Genomic DNA, 7,568 nt, shown 5'->3' with positions numbered 1-7,568 from the left:
TTTAAATACAAGAATTAACTATTGTTAATATTACAATAAATTATTATTACAGTAACAAAACATTAAAGTATCATTACTATCTGTCACTTCACTGTAGATAACTCCGTCAATGTTATAAGGCACAAGGTAATTATAAAAGATTCTAGTCCAAATTATTTAGTGTAGACCTAAAAGTCAGAGTAAGTATATGTAGTTTCAATAACAACACTTCGAGGATAAAGCGTCAGAACTGAAAATTTTACCTTGAATATTTACCAAAATCTCACAAAAATATACCTAAATCTTGTCATGCATCATGTATTATTGCGTATACTTAAGGAGCGAGCGAAATCTAAAAAAATACTTGAAGGCCCTGACAATGAATCCAAAATATGCATGTACCTACTGATACATGTATAATCCTGACCAGAGCTAAACAGTACTTCCGTGAGATAACTCCTTCTACTTTATAAATCTCAAATAAATGATCCACATTTGTCTCTATTTTCGGGCAGGAGCGCTTCAGTACTCATTTCATAGCAGTCAGCCAAGTCACAGTATAAGTGTATAAGTATTGTAACTCGGCCCTGTCCTTGAATTATACATATACCTACAGAGTCGCTGGGCGAGAGTTAGCGTTAGGGCTGCGCGCCTACAGTATTTTAATTACGTCTGACTTTCTTCTAGTTGTTTTTTTTTTAAATTTAATTATTATATTTTAGCTTTTACATAGCCACTCCTTAGTAGGCGAGAGATTGACTGACATTTTTTTTAGTGGAAAATAATAAGTTATAATAAATAAGTTGCAAATTAGTAGGTATGAAATGTGTAGCTATAATTTCTTAATGCTAAATTATCATTCGTATGCCATTTTTCTTCATCCTAATCATTTATTTATTTATCCAGGTATTTTACTAGATAAAAAATCGAAATAGCAATCTTTTAAAACAAGAAACAAATTGTGATGGTACCTACTAGTACAGACGCTATATAATTGTTTAATAAAAAAACACTGCCTAAAAACTATTACTCCGACCGCTCATCACTGTGGCACATTCGCACCTCTTCGCATACCGAGTGCATACCGAAATCGAGGCGCGTAGGTATAACTGGCGTTCCGTGCGTTTGTATGAAGATAGAATACCGTACAGATATTTATACTGTGGCCAAGTGGTTAGAAGCGCGGCCTCTCAAAATAGAACGGTAAGAATTTCAGGCACGCCGCCACCGCCCACCTCAATAGGCCAGCGTGGTGGACTATGGCCTCATAAAAGAGGACCTATGCCCAGCAGTGGACTACTTTTAATAAAGTTGATTTTGTGAGGATTGATAATTAGGTACGTATTATTTTAACATTATTTTCGTTTTATTTAGCAAATGAATTTACATATCATATTTAGCAATATGTATAGTTAGCAATCTATTATGATGAACGAATCTAGTAACATGAATAATGAAAGTTATAATTTCATTGAAACTGAAACTTACTTCAGTAGCACTACCATGAGTTGACATAGAAACGCCACTATAGAAATAGTAAATAGAAAACTATTGTCATTTTGCTAGTGAATAACATAACTACTATCGTTACGGTATTTCTTGACAACGTCTGTCAAATTAATGACTCATGGGACCGAATTTGTATGGCAATAGATCATAATGACATTCGCTAGCGATTTGATTTCGATAGGTTTTTTACGTATGTAGTGGCTCACACTACGGATTTTAGTTCTACGAGTAACCACCAGAGGCGCTGTACAATTTTTCATACATTTATTTTACGCAGTCGCTAGCGAGTAATACTTTTGTAAACTCATGGTAGTGCTACAGTAATGTCTTACATGTTGATGGATGATATACTATTATTAGTAAATCTTAATCTTCTAAGAGAAACAATATTTAGATTATATTGCCAAAGTTATTATAAATATGTAAGTCTGAACACTAATTATATTACTATATAGCGAATAGTATGCCGCCCCTTTATTACTTTTCAAACCGAAATACAGCGCTTAAAATTGCATCTACAAATAAAATAAAAGAGCCTTTTTTCTTACTAAATAATTACAAGGAGAGATATAAATATGTATTAGTTTATACATATTAATTACTACTATATAAACAAATGGAATTAGTTTTTTTGCCGTTATTAGGCAGATACATGTGTGACGGTGATGCCTTCGGAGTTGAGCCACGAAGGATTCTACCACCTTGTAAACGCCCGTTTTATATGCCTATCAGTTTTAATATTTCGTAGTAACTACTGTACATACTACCAACCCAGTTAATTTTAATACCTAATCTTACTATTAAAATAAGAAAAATACCTTTTTTTATAATATACTATTAGCAAACGAATATGCAGTCCATCTGATAGTAAGTGGCTACTGCCGCCCATGAACATTTGTAATCAACCCCAGATAGGATTAGATATTCCTACCTGAGGTCGGCCACAGATGCGCCGCTACCCCTGAGGACTAAGCTTGAACGCGTCGGCAAAGTCTGTCTCCCTTACCCAACCCTTCAAAACGGTACACAGCAGCGCCTAACACTGTTATTAGGTAGAAATAGGTGTTACGGTGCTACCGCTGGAGTCGAACCACAAAGGGTTCTACCACCTTCAAAGTATTCAAAGTAAAGTTGAAAATGTAAGGCGTGGAAAATTAAAATATGCCAAATATTTGCTCCAATGAAGTTCTGACTCGAACATTATTTAACTTCAGTTGGTAAATAAGAGAAACACAGAATGTTTAGTCTACAAATTAGCTTTATGGAAATTACTTGACGGTGGTAGAACCCTTTGTGGTTCGATTCTGGCGGCACCACCACCACACCTATTTCTGCTTAATAACAGCAGTTGAAAGCGCTACTGTGGTATTGTTTGAAGGGTGTGGTAAGGGAGACATACTTTTCCGTGACATTGCAGCTTAGTTCTTAGGGGTAGCGGCGTATATATGACCGACCTCAGATAAGAATATCCAGTCCTATCTGGAGTTGATTACAAATGTCCACGGGTGCCAGTAGCCACTTACCATCAGGTGGACTGCATGCTCGTCTGCTACTCCTATATTATATAGACGAGTAGTTCGTTATAGAAAAAATATACCCAAAAATCATATTTTAAACATTTAGTAGTCCCTATATAAAAAGTTATTAAGAATTTAAATTTAATATTTCTAAGAATTTTAAATAAACAATGTTAGAATACATTATTGCAATAAACATTACTAGTATTTTTTTTTTATTTTTTTTCTCTCATAAGGTACATTCAAACATATATTATTAGTCTGCCAAACTGTGTAACAGTTTGTCGGCAGTGTTCCCGTGGATAGGGATAGTTGTACACCTTAAAAGATACAATATATATACCACAATCCACTACTTGTTAACGCATTAATAATGATACAATACATGAAACATGCACATGCATATCATAGACCAGTAAAGATACTTCGCCGCCTTGAAATTGAAATTGAAATTGAATGAAACCATAAATTTAAAATCATATTTATATTATTTCAAGTGAAATTTAACTTTTGTATAAAATGAATTTTCAAGATGATGCGTACCTAAATTTTAAAACTTCGAGGTAAATAATATTTTCACAACGGCTTTATTAAAATTGCTATATTAAAATACGTAATAACAAAGTTCGTGTACCTTTGCATTTATGGGCTGTCTATCGTAAAATTCTTGAATTATTTTTATATAACCAAATCAACTAAAATTTTATCGTCGAAAACTGTTTATAATGATTTTCAGCGTGCTTTTTTCACTACACTAACAATAACATCTGTCAACGTTTGTTATTAAAAATCAATGTTAACAATTTTTGTCTACTAAAGTTAGTTTTTAAAAATTTATATCTAGTTAAATTGTCAAATTTCGACACTCAAAACTTGGAAGTATTGAACAACTAGGATTTCCTGTTGTGAGTGCCATGGACACTCATATAAACGAACCCAGACCCAGTAATCATTCCTATTTCTGGCCGGGGATCGAATGGTTTGAAGGTAGAATATTTTGTTGTTCGACTCCGGCACCACCGCCACACCTATTTCTGCCTCATAACAGCAGCGTCGAGCGCTGCTGTGTTCTGGTTTGAAGGGTGTGGTAAGGGAGACATACTTTTCCGAGTTCCAGCTTAGTCCTCAGGTAGCGGCGCACCTGTGGCCGACTCCAGGTAGGAATATATAATCCTATCTGGGGTTAATTACAGATGTCCATGGGCGGCAGTAGCCACTTACCATCAGGTGGACTGCATGCTCGTCTGCTACTCCCATATTGTAAAAGTCCGGAATCCATTGCGCGTCAAACCGTATGTATTATTGTAAATGTTGATTATTGTAGAATAATACATATACAATACAATACAAAAATGCTTTATTGTACACCAACTAATACATGAAAAATATATATAAACATAATGAATAATACTGTATTTTTGAAACACCCTGAGCATTTGAACAAAGACAGGAGCAAAAGGTTGTTTAGTTTAACAACCATTCAGGCCTCAGGCGAACATGAAGATAATGAAATAACAAACCGTAGCTTTTCTTATGTATATTTTTGATGTATAAAAAGGGCTTTATATCCGAGATAAATACGAGAAATATAATTAAAGATATAATGAAGAAATGTTTAATAATGGAAGCTTATGTTTTGTTTCTGCTTCTGCATTTGCCTTGCAGAGCTGCCCCCATACTGGTTTAGAGGGTTCCGGGTTCGATTCCCGGCCAGGTAGACTTCTAAGTGATTAGATTTCATGTTTCTGTCTCAATGTTTGTAGGATCAACTCCAGCGGCACCACCGCCACACCTACTTCTGCCTATTAACTTCAGTGTTCAGCGCTGCAGTCTGGGTGGTATAAGAGATATACTTATCCTAAGATGGAGCAACTCATCTGGGGTTGATCACAGATCACTTATCATCAAATGGATTACAGGCTCATTTGAAACACTATAAAAACTAGTTATGAGCAATAATTGAAAGAAAGAAAGATATAAAATAGTTTATTCGGTAAAATATACAATAAACACATCATCAACAACCCATTATCGTCCCACTGCTGGGCACGAGTTTCCTCACAGAATGAGAAGGATTAGGCCATAGTCCACCGCGCTGGCCAAGTGCGTATTGCTAGACTTCACATATCTTGAGATTTTTTTTAAATCTCGTGGAATGCTGGAATGGTTCGACAGCTAATCCCACCCTATATCACATAGTGTTTGTAACATTGACCTCTGCTTTGTATACTGGTTTAAAGGGGTGAAATAAATACTTTTATGGGAATTTTACCTTAATCTAAAACCAAAAATTAATATATAAATCATCATTTTATGAAAGCTCTAAATAATTATAACTAGTACTTAGAAAAATGAACATGATATTTAATTTAAAAGTAATAAAATAGATTATTTAAAATATCTAAATAAATTATTTGAATTTTTTTTATGCTGTAATTATGAGGCAAAGTTAATGAGGCACAGCCTTTTGCTTACTAAAACTGTGGAAAATAATTTTCATTTTAAAATTAGAAAAACATTTTTATATTATGACGTTTTGTGGGTATGTGTGCATGTATGTAAATATTTATATTTGCGGCCCGTTTAATAGACCTCCTCTATGTATGAGTCTACGTGGTTCACAGGAGTCATGCTGGATTTCTGGTACAAGGTAAGGTTTTAATAAATAATAGCCTTAAGCCTTTCTCATGCATGTACGATAACATAATATACCTGACAGGAATAGTAATGTAAGCGATAATTTTTACCCAAAAATATTATGTCTCATTTTACTTAATTTCTTTACTTTAACTTTTATTAACAGTTGAAGAATGTTACCTACGAGGTCTTCACGGACTCCCAGAAGTCTCCAGACTGGAACTGGAAGAAGAAACTGGAGAACCTGATGCCGTACATGGAGCCGACGAAGTATGAACCGATTAATCCAAGTATTTACGACACATACATTCCCCCATATGACAAATTTTCGACATATCATGTACCCCCAAATTACGAGTAGAAAGATTGAGAACCTTATGATGTCTGTCCGACTAAATATGAAATGACGAGTATCTTAATGACTTCTACCTCGTCTGTTGTAATTCCTATCCATCTTTTTATGTACCCCTTAATTTGAAAGATTGAGAACCTTACCATGTGTATTGGTACAAGAAAGTATGAAATTATAACTTTAAATCTTAAAGGTTTATATTTCTCTCTTCGGATTTTTACACAGGGTTTTCAGTATCCCAAAAATTGAAAGATTGAACCTCGACCTCATAACACGCATGCCTGATGACGTACGAAACGATAACTTCAAGATTTTATGACTCAAATATTCCCTCATATGATACTTTTTCCTCGTATCGTGGTATCGGTACAACGAAGTATGAAATGGTTACTTTTAGGTTCCAATTATATTTATATACATTTATTTAACACGTCGCGTCTATCAAACACATTTTTGTATACAATATTTAGACAGTCACGGCTTGTGTCTACACGGTGGGAGATATTAATAGGTTCATATACATAAATCAAATATAATAATATTATATCTTATGTCTGCCTCAGCCAGTCACCTGCAATGTCAGTTACATATAAAGGTACCATAAATCTTTAAAACTTACACTCCGATATACTGTTATCTGCAGTGATAGCCTAGTGGTTAAGGAACACGGCCTCTCGATCGAGGGGTCCGAGGTTCAAATCCCAGGCACGCACCTCTGATTTTCAAATTTATGTGCGTATTAGAAATTAATTATCACTTGCTTAAACGGTGAAGGAAAACATCGTGAGGAAACCTGCCTACCTGAGAGATTTATAATAAAAAAAAAATATATATATCTTAAAGGTATGTGAAGTCTACCAATACGCACTTGGCCAGCGCTGTGGACAATGGCCTGATCCTTCTCATTCTGAGAGGAGACCCGTGCCCAGCAGTGGGACAGTAATGGGTTGATGATGATACTGTTGTCTGTACGCACAAATTAGAAAGATTAAGAGCCTCATGGCGCATGATCTTGATGAAGTATGAAACGATATGTCTTAAGTTTTTATGACCTCCTCCTCCCTCCTTATGATCCTTCCTCTCCGCTTTATGACACTTACCTCTTTTAATTATTTTAGTATTAAATCTAGTCTTTCTAAACCAGCTTTATTATTAATTCTAATCCTCTATAAATAGACCTTTTATTAATTTGTCGTTAGTTTTTAGTTATGGAAGTAACGTTGAGGTTAGTTACGCAAGCAATATTTTAAAGTGATATATTAGGAATCAAACATTTAATTCAAACTTTGTTCCTCTTGATTTTTTATACATGGAACAAAATAAACATGAAGTCTGCTTTATTATTATGTAGGTATTTAAATCTTTATGTGTTTTATTTTGGCTATAATTAGTTACAATTATATAAATTACAAAATAGTTATTAAATAAAAAAAATACTAACAATTGTTAATTTTGTATTATTTTAATGTACCCGCCCATTTCAAATACTTAATTCCAATTTATATTACAGTGTAATACTTTTTCATCTCCATTTCGTCTATCAAGGATACATCATAGTGTAATTGAAACAAAGA

General features: G+C 34.2%; 1 long non-coding RNA gene across 1 annotated transcript; it reads left to right on the top strand.

The window, feature by feature from the left end:
* Nucleotides 1-202: 202 nt before the first annotated feature.
* On the top strand, nt 203-6,006 carry LOC140747014 (uncharacterized). Its single transcript, XR_012102837.1, has 2 exons — nt 203-1,316; nt 5,809-6,006. It is a non-coding gene; the product is annotated as an uncharacterized LOC140747014 (long non-coding RNA).
* The last annotated feature ends 1,562 nt before the right edge of the window (nt 6,007-7,568 follow it).

This window comes from Epargyreus clarus, unplaced genomic scaffold (genome assembly GCF_041222505.1).
Source record: "Epargyreus clarus isolate Ecla_fem2 unplaced genomic scaffold, WU_Ecla_fem_2.2 ptg000002l, whole genome shotgun sequence".
Taxonomy (NCBI): Eukaryota; Metazoa; Arthropoda; class Insecta; order Lepidoptera; family Hesperiidae; genus Epargyreus; species Epargyreus clarus.
Note: the sequence above shows the minus strand (reverse complement) of the source record. Positions and strands in the feature narration are given on the sequence as shown.